This window comes from Sminthopsis crassicaudata, chromosome X (assembly GCF_048593235.1).
Source record: "Sminthopsis crassicaudata isolate SCR6 chromosome X, ASM4859323v1, whole genome shotgun sequence".
NCBI lineage: Eukaryota > Metazoa > Chordata > Mammalia > Dasyuromorphia > Dasyuridae > Sminthopsis > Sminthopsis crassicaudata.
Window position 1 is genome coordinate 19,098,028 of NC_133623.1, and position 16,333 is coordinate 19,114,360.

The 16,333-nt window shown below is 35.1% G+C and overlaps 1 long non-coding RNA gene across 1 annotated transcript in view; it reads left to right on the forward strand.

Moving 5' to 3' along the window:
- LOC141548669 (uncharacterized) overlaps positions 1-16,333 on the forward strand; it is a 679,315-nt gene that overhangs the window by 625,291 nt on the left and 37,691 nt on the right. The window lies entirely within an intron of this gene.

A 16,333-nucleotide genomic window follows, 5' to 3' on the forward strand; every position in this document is an offset into this window, starting at 1 on the left:
TCTTTCTTTCTTTCTTTCTTTCTTTCTTTCTTTCTTTCTTTCTTTCTTTCTTTCTTTCTTTCTTTCTTTCTTTCTTTCTTCTTTCTTTCTTTCTTTCTTTCTTTCTCTTTCTTTCTTAGAATTAGACTTTCCCCTAAATTGAGAACCTTGAGTTGTTTTGGTTTTAGTGCATATCTTTTTCCTGAGCATCTAACAAAAAAGATTAATACTAATTTAGGGTTAGGTTCTTTTCCTTCTCTAGTTGAGAAATGCCAGTTTCAGTCTGAATTCCTGGCAATGGGTCTCATCCCTATTCTTGAGTTTGGTATACATTAGCATATATAACAGGCTGGCACTGCCACAGGATCCATTGATCTTGGGATGAGGGAGGACAGAGTGACAGAGTGCTTCTAGTCAGGATTTCTTTGGGAACCACTTTTCCTCCTCATTAAGGCAGTGCATTGTGAGGATGGCTAAAGTCCCAAGGTTTAAGGTAGGAAGAGAAATAACCCATAACCTAGAGAGCAGAGAAGGAACGGTAAATTAAATTGCCAGGCAAAACAGTAGAATATAATTAATATTAGCATGTAATTCCTCCACTCCATACACATGCTTCCCTTCTCCCATATCAACAATCATAATATCCCTTTGGTCTTTTCTTCCCACCCAAAACTCTCATCATCTTTTTAACCAGATTCGACATGGAGAAATCTGTTAGAAATGGGGGATTCCCACACAATCTAATTTCTTGTTTGTCCCTCCTCTTTTTCCCTGGTCTCCATGTATCCAATAAACATTGAAGCTTCTTTAAGTAATTTAGACTCAGCTGATAGAAGCATCTCCTTAATGGCTGCTTCATTTTACTCTCACCAGTTAGACAGCTGGTACATTTTAGATACCTGCTTTGTTGAAACTTGCTACCTGTTCAGGCCAGCCCTCTATAAGATCCCAAACAGCTTTGCTGACTTTCTAGACTTGATGTTCATAAGCAAGGTAAGGCAACAAACGTTTATTAAAGCACCTATTATGTGCCAAAAATTGTACATGGCACTGGAGATACTAAGTCCAAATGAAAGTCCTTATACTAAAAGAACTTAAATCCCATTGGGGAAATAACATGAACATATGTACTAAGCCCATAGAAGGTTAGATTCTTAGGAACCACTACATACCTCTCAGATGGATAAAATGACAGGAAAAGATAAGTGATAAATGTTGGAGGTGGTGTTGGAAAACGGGGACACTAATACACCGTGGGTGGAATTGTGAAATGATCCATCCATTCTGGAGAGCAATTTGGAACTATGCTCAAAGGGCTATCAAAGTGGAATATTATTGTTTTATAAGACACGATCAGAAGGATGATTTCAGAAGGACATGGAAAGACTTACATGAAGTGATGCTAAATGAAGTGAGGAGAACACAGCAACATGATGATCAATTCTGATGGACATGGTTCTTTTAAACAGTGAGGTGATTGAAGCTAATTGCAATGATCTTGTGATAGAGAGAGCCATCTACACCCAGAGAGAGGACTGTGGGATCTAAGTGCGGTTCACAATATAGCATTTTCACCTTTTTTGTTGTTGTTTGTTTTTTCTTTCCCATTTTTTCTCTTTTGATCTGATTTTTCTTGCACAGCATGATAATTATGGAAATATGTATAGAAGAATTGTCTTATGTTTAACCTATAATGGATTATTTGTCATCCAGGATGAAAGGGAGGGAGAAAAATTTGGAAAACAAGGTTTTGCAAGGATGAGTGTTGGAAACTGTCTTTGCATGTGTTTTGAAAATAAAAAAGATGCTATTAATTTTTTTTAGAGAAAGTGATATCATCAGGAAAGCATCTCTGTCAGATTTCCTTGAAATGGTTGGAATAAGGAAAGACTTCACAAAGGAAGTCCTCTTTGACTTGAGCTTTTCAGAAATCTAGAGATTCTAAAAGCCAACAAAAAGGAAGGAGGCATGGAGAGTGACTAGTGCAGAGGTCTCTAGAGGTGAGGTCAGCTATCAAGGGTTTGGAATGGTAGGATGAAGTCCTTTCTGAATGGCTTTAAATGCCCAAGAGAGAATATAGAAATAACAAGCAACCAGAAAAGTCCATGAGCAGGTGGTGACATGGTCAGAAATGTGCTTTAAGAATACTACTGGAACCCCCAACCAAAAATTAAACTCGAAATACAAAAATTAAAAGGAGAAATCAATAAAATTGAAAGTAAAAAAACTATTGAATTAATAAATAAAACCAAGAGTTGGTTTTATGAAAAAGCCAATAAAATAGATAAACCTTTGGTAAATTTGATCAAAAAAAAGAAAGAGGAAAATCAAATTGATAGTCTTACAAATGAAAAGGGGGATCTTTCCACCAATGAAGAGGAAATTAGAGAAATAATAAGGAGTTACTTTGCCCAACTTTATGCCAATAAATTTGATAACTTAAGTGAAATGGATGACTTCCTCCAAAAATATAGGCTCCCTAGATTAACAGAGGAGGAGATAAATTGCTTAAATAGTCCCATTTCAGAAAAAGAAATAGAACAAGCTATTAATCAACTCCCCAGGAAAAAATCCCCAGGGCCAGATGGATTCACATGTGAATTCTACCAAACATTTAAAGAACAATTAGCCCCAATGTTATATAAATTATTTGAAAAAATAGGGGATGAAGGAGTCCTACCAAATTCCTTTTATGACACAGACATGGTACTGATACCTAAACCTGGTAGATCGAAAACTGAGAAAGAAAATTATAGACCAATCTCCTTAATGAATATTGATGCTAAAATCTTAAATAAGATATTAGCAAAAAGACTTCAGAAAATCATCTCCAAGATAATACACTATGATCAAGTAGGATTTATTCCAGGAATGCAGGGCTGGTTTAATATTAGGAAAACTATTAATATAATTGACCATATTAATAATCAAATTAATAAGAACCATATGATCATCTCAATAGATGCAGAAAAAGCATTTGACAAAATCCAACATCCATTCCTACTAAAAACTCTTGAGAGTATAGGAATAAATGGATTATTCCTTAGAATAATCAGGAGTATATATTTAAGACCGTCAGTAAGCATAATATGCAATAGAAATAAACTGCAACCTTTCCCAGTAAGATCAGGAGTGAAACAAGGTTGCCCACTATCACCATTACTATTCAATATAGTACTAGAAACGCTAGCCTCGGCAATAAGAGCCGAGAAAGAGATTCAAGGAATTAGAGTAGGAAATGAGGAAATTAAACTATCACTTTTTGCAGATGACATGATGGTATACTTAGAGAACCCCAAAGACTCTGCTAAAAAGCTACTAGAAATAATTCAAAATTTCAGCAAAGTGGCAGGATACAAAATAAATCCACATAAATCCTCGGCATTTTTATATATCACTAACAAAATGCAACAGCAAGAGATACAAAGAGAAATTCCATTCCAAACAAATGTTGATAGTATAAAATATTTGGGAATCCATCTACCAAAGAAAAGTCAGGAATTATATGAGAAAAATTACAAAACACTTGCCACAAAAATAAAATCAGATTTAAATAATTGGAAAGACATTCAGTGCTCTTGGATAGGCCGAGCGAATATAATAAAGATGACAATACTCCCCAAACTAATCTATTTATTTAGTGCTATACCAATCAGACTCCCAAGAAACTATTTTAATGACCTAGAAAAAATAACAACAAAATTCATATGGAAGAATAAAAGGTCAAGAATTGCAAGGGAACTAATGAAAAAAAACTCAGAGGAAGGTGGTCTAAGTGTACCTGATCTAAAGCTATATTATATAGCAGCAGTCACCAAAACCATTTGGTATTGGCTAAGAAATAGACCGGTCGATCAGTGGAACAGATTAGATACAAAGGACAAAAAAGGGTACATCTATAGCAATCTAATCTTTGACAAACCCAAAGATTCCAACATTAGGGATAAAAATTCATTATTCGGAAAAAACTGTTGGGAAAACTGGAAATTAGTATGGCAGAAATTAGATATGGATCCACACTTAACACCATATACCAAGATAAGATCAAAATGGGTCCATGATTTAGGCATAAAGAGGGAGATAATAAATAGATTAGAGGAACAGAGGATAATCTACCTCTCAGACTTGTGGAGGAGGAAGGAATTTATGACCAGAGGAGAACTAGAGATCATTATTGATCACAAAATAGAAGATTTTGATTACATCAAACTAAAAAGTTTCTGTACAAATAATACTAATGCAAACAAGATTAGAAGGGAAGTAACAAATTGGGAAAATATTTTTAAAAACAAAGGTTCTGACAAAGGTCTCATTTCCAAAATATATAGAGAACTGACCATAATTTATAAGAAACCAAACCATTCTCCAATTGATAAATGGTCAAGGGATATGAACAGACAATTCTCAGAGGAAGAAATTGAAACTATATCCACTCACATGAAAGAGTGTTCCAAATCACTACTGATCAGAGAAATGCAAATTAAGACCACTCTGAGATACCACTACACACCTGTCAGATTGGCTAAGATGACAGGAACAAATAATGACAAATGTTGGAGGGGATGTGGGGAAATTGGGACACTAATACATTGCTGGTGGAGTTGTGAAAGAATCCAGCCATTCTGGAGAGCAATCTGGAATTATGCCCAAAAAGTTATCAAACTGTGCATACCCTTTGACCCAGCAGCGCTACTACTGGGATTATATCCCAAAGAAATACTAAAGAGCAGAAAGAGACATATATGTGCCAAAATGTTTGTGGCAGCTCTTTTTGTTGTAGCTAGAAACTGGAAGATGAATGGATGTCCATCAGTTGGAGAATGGTTGGGTAAATTGTGGTATATGAAAGTTATGGAATATTATTGCTCAGTAAGAAATGACCAGCAGGAGGAATACAGAGAGGGTTGGAGAGACTTAAATCAACTGATGCTGAGTGAAATGAGCAGAACCAGAAGATCACTGTACACTTCAACAACAATACTGTATGAGGATGTATTCTGATGGAAGTGGAAATCTTCAACATAAAGAAGATCCAACTCACTTCCAGTTGATCAATGATGGACAGAGGTAGATACACCCAGAGAAGAAACACTGGGAGGGGAATGTAAATTGTTAGCACTAATATCTGTCTGCCCAGGTTGCATGTACCTTCGGATTCTAATGTTTATTGTGCAACAAGAAAATGATATTCACACACATGTATTGTACTTAGACTATATTGTAACACATGTAAAATGTATGGTATTGCCTGTCGTCGGGGGGAGGGAACAAGGGAGGGGGGGTAATTTGGAAAAATGAATACAAGGGATAATATTATAAAATATATATATATATATAATAAAAAAAATTAAAAAAAAAAAAAAAAGAATACTACTGGAAACTGTGTGGAGAAACAAAGAAACAGAAGACACACAATCTATCCTCAAGGAACTTGAGATCAAATTCTCAACACAGCATGCACATCAACTTTATCAGAAATACATATGCTGGAGAAGGCAACATAAAAATGTTAATGGACAAGTCACTTTATCCCAATTGCCTCCAAAAAAAATAGAAACACTTAAGTTTGTCAATATCAGCCAAATTATGAATAACAAAAATATTTTTAAAACTCAATTTTTAGCAGATAGCCACTTACAGTGTCATAGCTTTTTATATTCAATAATCTTTTCCCTGTGTAAAACTTTTGCAAAATGCTTAAAGCCACTTCCATTCCAATTCTTCCTCCCTTTCCCCAAGATAATTATAGCTTTCCCCCTGATCATTCTAAGGATAATTATTAGCACCAGTACTAGGCAGGCCATATATCTTGATATAACAGAATCCTCCAAAGGTTAATGAATGTGCAATTGAGCAATGAGCCAATTGACTCTTGAGTTCAGAATTCACATTGGACTTATGCCAACACCTGAATACCCTAAACACCAATCATAACCATCCCTAAGCTTAACTACATATGTCTCCTTGCCATACAGTGCTCCAAATTTTTCCCAGCTAGATCCTGAAGCAAAACTTTACTGGTAAGTTTATCAGAAGCAGGGATTTTCTCTATCCAAGCAAAAGCAATTCAATCTCCAATTGCCATCCATCAAGAATACTCTTGCAAAAGAGAACTATTGTGGAAGTTTTTTTGGTGCTTCTCCAATGTAGAAAAAAGAGCTGTTGAAGCACGAAAATGAATCCTAGATCAGGGAGGTATATTAGAGAGGATCACATTGTGATGCCATTTTTGTCATCTTGAGACTTGTAAACTTCATAAACTTGACCATGTTAAATCATATAGCCCAGCATTGTTTTCAGTTCTTAGTAGGGCATAGTTAACTCTTACCACATAATCATCCATTTGGAAAATATTTACCACTAAATATGAGGGAATGAAAGAGGGGCTGATAATCTCTCCAATCTCTGAAATGACCCCTTAAACTCAGGACACATCTTACATCTGGAGTATTTTAGGGTTTGGGGGGCACCTTATTTGAGAAATGATTACATATGTCATTTCTGTAAGATTCGAAGGTTTCAAGACACTTTCTATCCATTATTACCTCCATTTTAATAGTCAAGAAACTGAAGATCAAAGAAGCGGATTGTTTTGCCCACACTCACAAGGCTGATGTCAGAGCATGAGCATTTCAAATGTAGTTGTAGATGCCATAATTATCCAATTCGAAGATTATACAACACTGAGAGGAAGAGCTAACCAGTTCCATGACAGAGACACAGTCCCACAAAGTCTTGACAACCTAGAGCTTTGAGATGTAGCAGCCAAAAATAGCTAATGCAGGTTTAGGCTGCTTTGAGACAGAGAGATTCTAAGAATAAGGAGGGGATCATTCCCCTGCATCTTGCCGGATTCAGAACAAATGTGACGTGTACAATTCTTAGTGCCACAATTCCAAAAGGAAATCAATCAGTAAAGTGGAAAAAAGAAGGAAATCAATGTGGTGAAAGGTCTGGAGTCTGTATTCATATGAAGGCCAATTGAAGAAATATATGTTTACCTTGTAAAAGATGAGACTTTGTAGGAGGATCTGGTGAAGGAATCATGATAGTTATTTTCAGCAATTAAAGAAGCTATTATATACAAGAGGCTTACGCCACAGGGCTAGGGTAGCTGAAAGTTGCCAATGTAAAGATTTGAGTTTGATATAAGTAAAATCTTCCTAACAGAATTAGTGTAAATAGGAATGGACTGCCTTGAAAGGTTTACCACCTTCACTTATGGTTTTTTGGTGAAGGCTATGTGGGTTACTTGTTAGTGATAAAATCTTTTTCTAGTAAGTTTGGTCTACATGGCCTCCGAATTGCCCACCAACTCTAAGATGCAGGGATTAAGGTAAAAACTGAATGCCAGGATCCAAATTTTGACAAATGGTTTGCACATTTCAAAAATCTGAATGAGACTCCATTTGGAACTAGAGTAGGATGGAGAATTCAAATGTGCCAGAAAGGTAGTTTGTTTTGTTTTGGTTTTGTTTTTTTCTTCAGTGTAAGTTATATATTCTTTTATTCTCCTTGGGAAAATGTCATCTTTCGTGGGTATGTTAGTGGCTAGTGACTCTACTAGGGAATAGTGCGCTTTAATTTATCCTACAATAGCTACCTGAGCAAAGACTGACATCAGAAACATCCATTTTCTGGATAAATTTACTGGGTAAATCTCATCTGGTTAATTGTTACTTCCATTCAACAAATGTTTAGTACTTGCTCGCTCTGTTCCAGGGATTGATTGTACTAGGCCCCTGAGGGCACTTCACTAGATCTATGATTTTTTTTTCAGTGTGGGAGAAAGAAAGAGAGAGAAAGACAGAGAACACCAAACTATATCTGTCTATAAATGTCTATAAATAGACATTTTCTTTTTCTTTCTGTGGATGGATGGATAGACGGATATTACAAGCCATACTTGCTTCAAGTTGGTACATGAATCATTAAAATAACTGTATTTTTCCAAAAGTGAACCTATTAGATCTTGTCCTTTTGAATTCTGGGCCCAAATCAATGTCCCTTGAAATGTCTTGCAAGCTATATGTACTTATGGATGAGTTATTTCTCCATCTAATTGTGTATTATAGTCTAAACTGGTAATCTCTAAACTTTCTAGATCATGTAGTCTTGTCAATTTAAAAAAATATATGCCTTTAATATGTAGATTTACTTATTTGTAAATTTTGTAGCTGTATTAATAATTTTGTATCTCATAAAACTTAACAAAATGTAATTAGAAATAAATTGCTAAAGATGAAATACTATTTGATCCTTAAGTCAATAGGCAATAGGAAGCCACTGGAATTTATATAGAGAAGTAACATGTTCAGATTTTTCTTTTAGGATTATAGCCAGGTCCTGATTTTGTGTGAAGAATAAACCCTGTGAAGAGGTGACATCTCTTTGAATTCATACCATTTCAACTGCACTGAAACCAATGACCATATTTTGCCCTAATTGCAACTTTGAATAATGCCAATTCTACTATATGCGATCATTTTACAGGAGTACATTATTCATACTAATTATGAACTTGCTGTGTCAAATTGCTAGTCATATAGTCATATGAAATATAGATTTGACAGTTTGTTTCCCTTCTAATCTTGTCTGCATTGGTTTTGTTTATAAAACACTTTTTAACTTAACATAATCCAAATTATCTACTTAGCATTTCATAATGTACTCTAGTTCCATTTTGGTCACAGTTTCCTTCCTTCGCCACAGATCTGTGAGGTAAATTATCCTATGTTATTCTAATTTGCTTATAATCTCACTCTTCATATCTAAATCATGAACTCATTTCAAACTTAGTTTCTTAGTTTCTGCCATACTAATTTCCAGTTTTCCCAGGAATTATTATCAGTGTATCTCTAAGCTTTTACTGTATGGATACTAAGGCCAAATTGTTTTGAGTCGTTATGGATATAATTTGGGAGATTATACAATTTTCCAGAGCTTGATTCAATCAGAATAGAGGCAGAATAGGGAAATCTGAGCAATCTTACAAATCATAGGGAATTTACTCTTTAACATGCATTCTATTCTGGGTGTCCTCCATGATTGTAAAAACCTCCTTTGGTGAGTCTCATTAATGTCAGCTGTGTTTTGTGATTCATTGTTAATGACCTGCTTACTATCAAATAAAGTTTCCTTTATCATTAGACCTTTCAAGGAAGTGGATGCTTTATCTAAGGTGGCTTTCTGCTCTACTAGATCAGAGTATTTTGTAGTCAGTAAACCATACCTGCTGTCTTGTCCATGTCTTTCATTGAGGGTGTTATGTAATATTGCTTATGAAATGTTCCCTCTTGTCTTCACCTGTCTTCCTCAAGCAGGCTTTTGATACCTGCATTGCTTAGTTTTCTAAAATTTAATGTAAGTAGGAATGTATAGGCATATAGGCCAGAAGTTGATACTTTTTCCATCACCTTTTGTTTTTTGTAACAAACACTCCGAGGTGTCATCAGTATCTTCCATAGCTAAGAATCAGTCCCTTCCATGTCTAAAAAAAATCATGTTAACACCAACAAAGATAGTCACTCTATCTAGTTGTTCTAGTTCAGCTGCTTTTATTCCATCTTAGTTTTTTCAGTCTTCTACACCCTCCAACAGGGCTTCTGGGATGTTGTTATCTTTTATCTCCAGGGACCTTGATGTTCAAGAAAGTTACTTAGAGAAAGCTTAGTTGCCCTCTTTCTAGATTTATCTTAAATGCCCTTAGGATTATTTAGCCCACTTAGTTCTGGCTACTGCTTTTCCTTGTTTTTAAGGCTATATATACTGTTTATCTTATCTTCTTTGGTTTAACTAAGGTGTCTTTGGTATTGCCTTTGTTGACTTCATCTTCCTGTTTGGCTAATGTGTCAAGGGTTTACTGTCTAAGGATGATTTCCAGCTCTTTTGCTATCTTTGTTTTGATAACTGATTTCTGTTCAACTTCTACAGGAAATGGTTATGATTGATATTGATATCCTTTCTTTTAGTCATTTCCCAATTTTTATGAATAAATGGCTCAAATCCTCTTAGAGTTGGATAATTGTATGCCCTGTCTTTTCTTCTCATTTTCTTTCTAGCATTTGATTCTAATTTTTACTTTAAAAGCTTGCGGCCTGATTATCTATACTACTGACCCAAGTGTTGTCTTACTTGTAGTCGTACATATAGTCTTGTAGGTTGTATTTTTTCTTCCCTTTCAAAATTCATTTCACTGTTTTTATGATATTCAAACTTCATGTCTAATACCTACTGATTCTTTTTCCTGAATAAAGAATTCTTAATGTAGAAGACATACGTCTTCTATGTGGTCTAATGCCCTTGATCTAATTTATTTTTCCTTAACCACATTTTCCTAAATATTTATGCCATCTTTATGTATATCTACCTTTGTATAGAGGTCATTGATTATGTTGATTGATTCCACATTCAAGGGTTTCCTCAAATTCTTTATAGACATTCTTAGGTACCATGGCCAAATGGACAAAAATTACAAAAGTGTCTGCCTTCTGGGGGCTCATATTCCATTGGGGAGATACAGCATGTATCCAGAGAAGGGCCATAGGACTCAAGAATTGCTTCTCATAGCAATTTGAATTTAAGCTTGAGCTCAAAATTCTAATTAGAGGTAAGAAAAGAGCTCATGGAGCCTGTGTAGAGGCATGGAAAGAGGAAGGGAGATGTGATATCTCATGGAGGAAATAATCTTTTTGTTGAATTAGTGAAAGACTGAATAAAGGAATGAATGAGTGGATCCATTTCTGGTTTGTAACATGCAGTTTAGCAACACAGAGTCAGTTTAGACTAACCCTGTCATCCAATGGCTAGACTTGAATTCCACATAGATCATATTAAATTCAATGCCAAAAGTTGTAAATACTTAATATTTGTCAACTAATGTAGATGTTTGGTGCTTTTTTGTAATTCCGCATCTGGTGATCAGTGTAAATGCTCAGTGCTTCTTGTATAATTCCACATATGAAATCCTGGTATGCAGATGTAGGTACCTATTATTAGGCATGATACTGCTGAGTTTGTGAATGACTAGAGGAGGATCTTAATAAATTAAGACCTAGCTACATATTCATGAGAGAGAATTTCATCTCGATCTCTAATGAAGGGTTGTCACATAGAAGCTGAATTGTGCTCTTCCTATTTTGTCCCCAAAGGTCAAAAGGAAGAGCAGTAGGGAGAGAACAGAAAGAGGTGAACTAAGACTTACTGTAAAGAAAGACTTGTTAATTATGAGAACTATCGAAAAGGGCAGTAGACAGCCGTGGTGGTTAGGTTTTCTCTTGTTTGGCATCTTCAAGGTCCATTTGTAGGGGTCTTTCATGTTCACATAAGGATGAGGCTGAAGTTTCAACTGTGAGACTTTCAGAATCTCAGCTTTGTAATAAAATCAAGTTAAACTAGAAGTAATTTTACTCTTAATCATCTCTTCTCTTATACACTGCCTTATTTCTCTGAAGTATCTGATTTAGATGATGTAGTCAATCAGAAAAAGGGGGGATAGCTAGCTCTGTACCTGCTACTCTTTAATTTGGTTGCATAATATGATAGAACAAAGCTCAGGCCATGATCCTCTTTCAGGGTTTTCCCTATTTGAAGATGGATAAAAGCATAAAGACAGTGAATTTCAATGTGTGGTTTCAGCTAATTAATAGACAGGCTCCAGGATTCTGGTAAGTCTTTCAGTCATCTTATTTTCATTTGATTCTTTTCTAATTATCAAAAGTTTCTGGCTTAAAGTGAAGTTGGAAGCATAGTGAATGAAGATTTTATCTGTCATTTTTGTACAAAATTAAACATGTGGGAAATTATATTTTTACATGGGAAAACAGATGATAATGACATAATGTTAGGTCCCAATCTAGTGGAATTCATTAAATGTTTCCCTAATGCTTATTCTTTGCAAGGCACTATGGAGGTCCTGAAGTTACAAAGGTCAAAATGGCACATAAATCCCTGCCTTCTAAGAGTTTACATTGTACTGGTGAAATGCAAAATATAAACAGAGAAGTTTACATATATGTGGCACTTTAAAGAAGAGGAAGTGACCCTTAAGAGGTCATGGAAGGCTTCCCACAGTAGATGGAACATGAGCTGAGCCTTGAAGGAAAGGCGAGGTTTAAATATGTAGAAATAAGGAAGGAGTTTTTTCCAGGCATGGGGAATAACCTGTATAAAGTCATGCACCCAGTAGTTCGAGTGCCACCGGCAGAAGAAAATGCATAGGACAGTTTAAGTGGAACAAGGAGTTCATAAAAGAAAGTGATACAGTTAGCCTGCAAAAGTAGCAGAGAAACCAGATGGAATGTCATGTTAAAAAATGTATTTTTTCCTAGTGGCAATATTGAATCTTTGTCTTCACTTCCATAATTATTTGTAGCTCCAAAATTTTATTCTTGTAGGATGAGTAAACACATCAATATCTCTGTCTCTGTCTCTCTCTACTTTCCTGTCTGTCTAGCTAACTAGCTAGCCTCTAGGCTAGAGGTCCTTAAATATTTTTTGGTCAACGACACAGCTACTAATATGGTGAAACCCATGGACCCCTTCTCAGAATAATGTTTTTCAATGCCGAAATGAACATGCATAGGATTACAAAGGAAACAATTATGTTATTATCATACTTTTTTTTTTTAAGTGGACCACAATTTATGAGCTCTTGGTCTAGATTCATCCCAAAGAATGTAAATAAATATATAAGAGAAAGTAAAATTTTACAGCCTGAATTAATCAAATAATTGAACAAAACAGAGCGAGCTCCCAAGAATGATGGGTAATTTTTCAAATGTGTTAAGCATTGTAATCCAAGAGACATTTTTAGCTGTTGTCTTCCACTCCTGATAACTGCATCTGTTTTTAGGATGGCAAAGGTCTATATTTAGGAAACAAAATAACCACAATTAACCACATTATTAACTTTGGTTTTAAGTTGATTTGGTTGATGAAATTCATTATTACTTGAGCTAATTAGAACATTCTAATGATCGGTATAAGTGTTTATAGACTATTTTATGTTCTCCCATATCCCCATCAAAGAATAAAAGAATAACTGTGCTACCAAAAAAATAGATAACATTACTTCATTTCCTTAAGTAACTGAGATTATTGATTTCTCCTTCTGGGCCATAGAATTGGTGTGAATGTTTTCCTATGTTGCTCTTATGATATTTTGTGCATATTCATGTACTCCAGAAAATATCTGTTGGCTTCTAGCTATGTGATCTTAGAAATGAACCTCTCTAGACCTCTCTGGACAAGGGAGTGGAGAATTATATTTGGAAATGAAAAATTTAACAGTAATATTTTAGAAGAATTTTCAGTCTTTAAATTTCTCAGATTCCATGGTTCTATCTAAGTGTTTGAGGAAAGCTTTGAATCCAGGTCATTCCATTTTAGATGTCCCAGTGCTTCACAGATCCACTGAAGAAATTGTTTTTTTCATTCTGTCATTGGTAGCTTTTTTAGTGTTATCAAAAACAGTTCAAACCTGTAGCTCTAAATAATGCGTTTATGCATGTACTTAAGTATTAATTGTTATTATATTGTGTATAATTTGAGATAAAATTAGCATTGTGTATGAAAAGGAGTTGTATTTCAGTACCTTGAATGGTTTATGTCTTTAGAAAGATCTCCTTGTTTTATTTTTGCTTACTACACATTTGGGACAGAGACAGTGTTGAAAGTTTCTCCGTGAGGTTAGGGACAATTTGGGGAAATATGAGGTCCTTTTCCAAATATTAAAATGCCATACAAAACATTACTCTCTGGGTTAAATTGCCTGAACCCATAAGCCACTACAGCATTTCTTCAGAGGTGAACAGTGGCAAGAATATGTAGAAATAGATCAGATCCCTCACTAAAGATGAGCAAATATGCATCGCATCAAACTTCCTAATCAGAGATAGAACAACTAAAGATGCACTGTCATGACTGACCTTGAGAAAAGAAACCTTCATGGGATCAAGAATATCTAAAGGTGGTTATAGACATTTGTGCTTCCTAGTTCGTGGATCTCAACCCCAAACTACGAAGCCTCTGAAGGGAGGAAGTACTTCCTTCTAAGAAGAAACCAGTTGAGGTCTTAGTAGGACAGGCCTCCTAGGTACTACAGTGGCAGATTTTGACAAGTACTATGGAGTAGGATAGATGATGGAAAGTTAGAGGAGACCAGAATTTGGTCTCATACTAAGTCTGAAATCACTGAACTATGAAATTAGGGTACTGGAATGCTTGCAAAGATGAGATTCGGTTGGATTAAACAAAGGCTGCTTCCCAAATCTATGTTGACTTTCTCAACATGAATGAGTTAAAATGCATCCATCTGTGGCACAGTAGATACAAATGCAAAGGGGAAAGAGTAATCACTTTCAGGGAGCTAATATCACGGGTAGGGGAGTGAAGACTGAGTAAGAGAGTCAGGGAGAGATTGCCTAGGAAGTCAATGGGATTGTTAAGTTGAACCCATGGGAATTTAATTTTTATTTCTTTACAGAATGGTAATAGTATTGACTTGATTATGGTTCCCAGCAAAGAGGTAGAAAGTGGACATGGGGGGAAAAAGCATATGTACACAAGGGTAGGATGGGTGATAACAAGATGTCCCAAGATGACCAGGGTAGATGGATATGAATTATTTTCGGGGGCCACTTAGAGATAATCATTTAGGTGAGTTTCCAATTTCTGCCACTCTTAAGAGTCAAAGGCTGTGTCAGCTTCTTCCTACAGAAGCCCTTCTCCCTGAGAAGAGCAGGCTGGTAACTTCTTTTGTCCTGCCAATCTATCCTTTCATCCTGGTAAAAAATGTCACCTTTGTATATCTCAGAGACAACAACTCACCAGTGACTGTGTTGATTTTTTTTACACCCTGGTATTTCTTCCAGGTCATCATCAGTGCCTATCTAATCAAACTCTTATGTGTCACTTGAAAATATTTTGCTCCCTTAGATATATACTCCAGAAACTACTCAAAGATTATAGTGTACTTCTACTGCTACTAATACTTTTATTGCTATTATTATTATTATTATTGTTGTTGTATGTTGCATCACATTATTTTATGATTATAAGTATACTTATTCTCACCTGTGGGCCACAGAAGGCAGAATTCTGCTCAAAGGAAGATTAATAAGAAACAGAACAACTTTACTCAAAGAGAAAAAGGGTCTTGGTACCAAGGATCACAACAGGCTAATCCCAAAGTCCCACAAACAATATGCTATGAAGTAGGTGAAGCTGTTTCTTGCAATATCTATCTGAAATGGAGTTATTTAGATTATATCATCAAAGTCTCTGGAGCCAGTTTTCCTCAGCTTGATTGTTTAGTCTGTGCTTATTGGGCAACATATCAATAAAGATCCCAACTACTGTCCCTAATCTAGTACATCCTGGCCCGCTATGTTTGAAATTTTATCCTTCCAAAAATGTTAGGTTTTAATATGCATAATATTTATAGTTACATATGTACTTGACAAACAAGTGTCCTCAAATCCATCTTCATAAAATTGTTTAAAAAAACACATGAATTTCCTTTTATATGAACAATGATTCTCTTTGTCTTGAAAAAGTAATTGTGAATTGACCAAAAGCTCTTTTTCCTTCACCTCTCCCCCCTTTTTCCTCTCTTCTGCTGCCTCCAATATTCCTCATCCTCTTCTAATTTTCTCTTCCTTTCACTTCCTGTCTCACTGCTCCCTCCTCCTTTTTCCTTCCTTTATTATCAAAGCTGGAAAACAGAGAAATAGAAAATTTATCTCACAAAAAAGTCACCCAAAAAGAGCAAATACCTATGAATCTAATGATTGAGCCCCCAAAGAGACTTTGTTCTGAGTTATGGAGTACAATCAATAATTTAAATTAAGTGAGTAGAGATTTTATCAATTTAATTTAGCTTTTCCTTTGGTTATCTTTAAAATTAAAATCTATTTCTACTTCAGCACTATGCACAATTCAATAGTCAAATAATTCAGGAGGTCAAATTATTATCAGTCATTAAATGTCATTTAAATTTTGGTTCGTTTACAGCATAAAAATATTTCCTAGGACTCCTCACTGTTGTTTTTCATTTTCTTATTTTATTACTTTATTATTTTTTTCTCTTTAAGAAAGCCTTTAATATAGTGCTCCTCAAAGACACATATGAAAATTTCTACTCAATAGGATTAAAATGAGTTATTTTGCCCAACTATTAGTACTTATTCTAGTGGCCAATAAAATCCTGCATTTCTGTTCTTTGTTGTTTACTCCTGCTTGATGGAAAGGAGAAGTCTTATGTGAAGTTATATTCATCTTAGAATATTTTATAATAAACTTCCACAATTATGATTTCAGTATTCCATACTGTTCCTTTAGTTTATAAATTAAA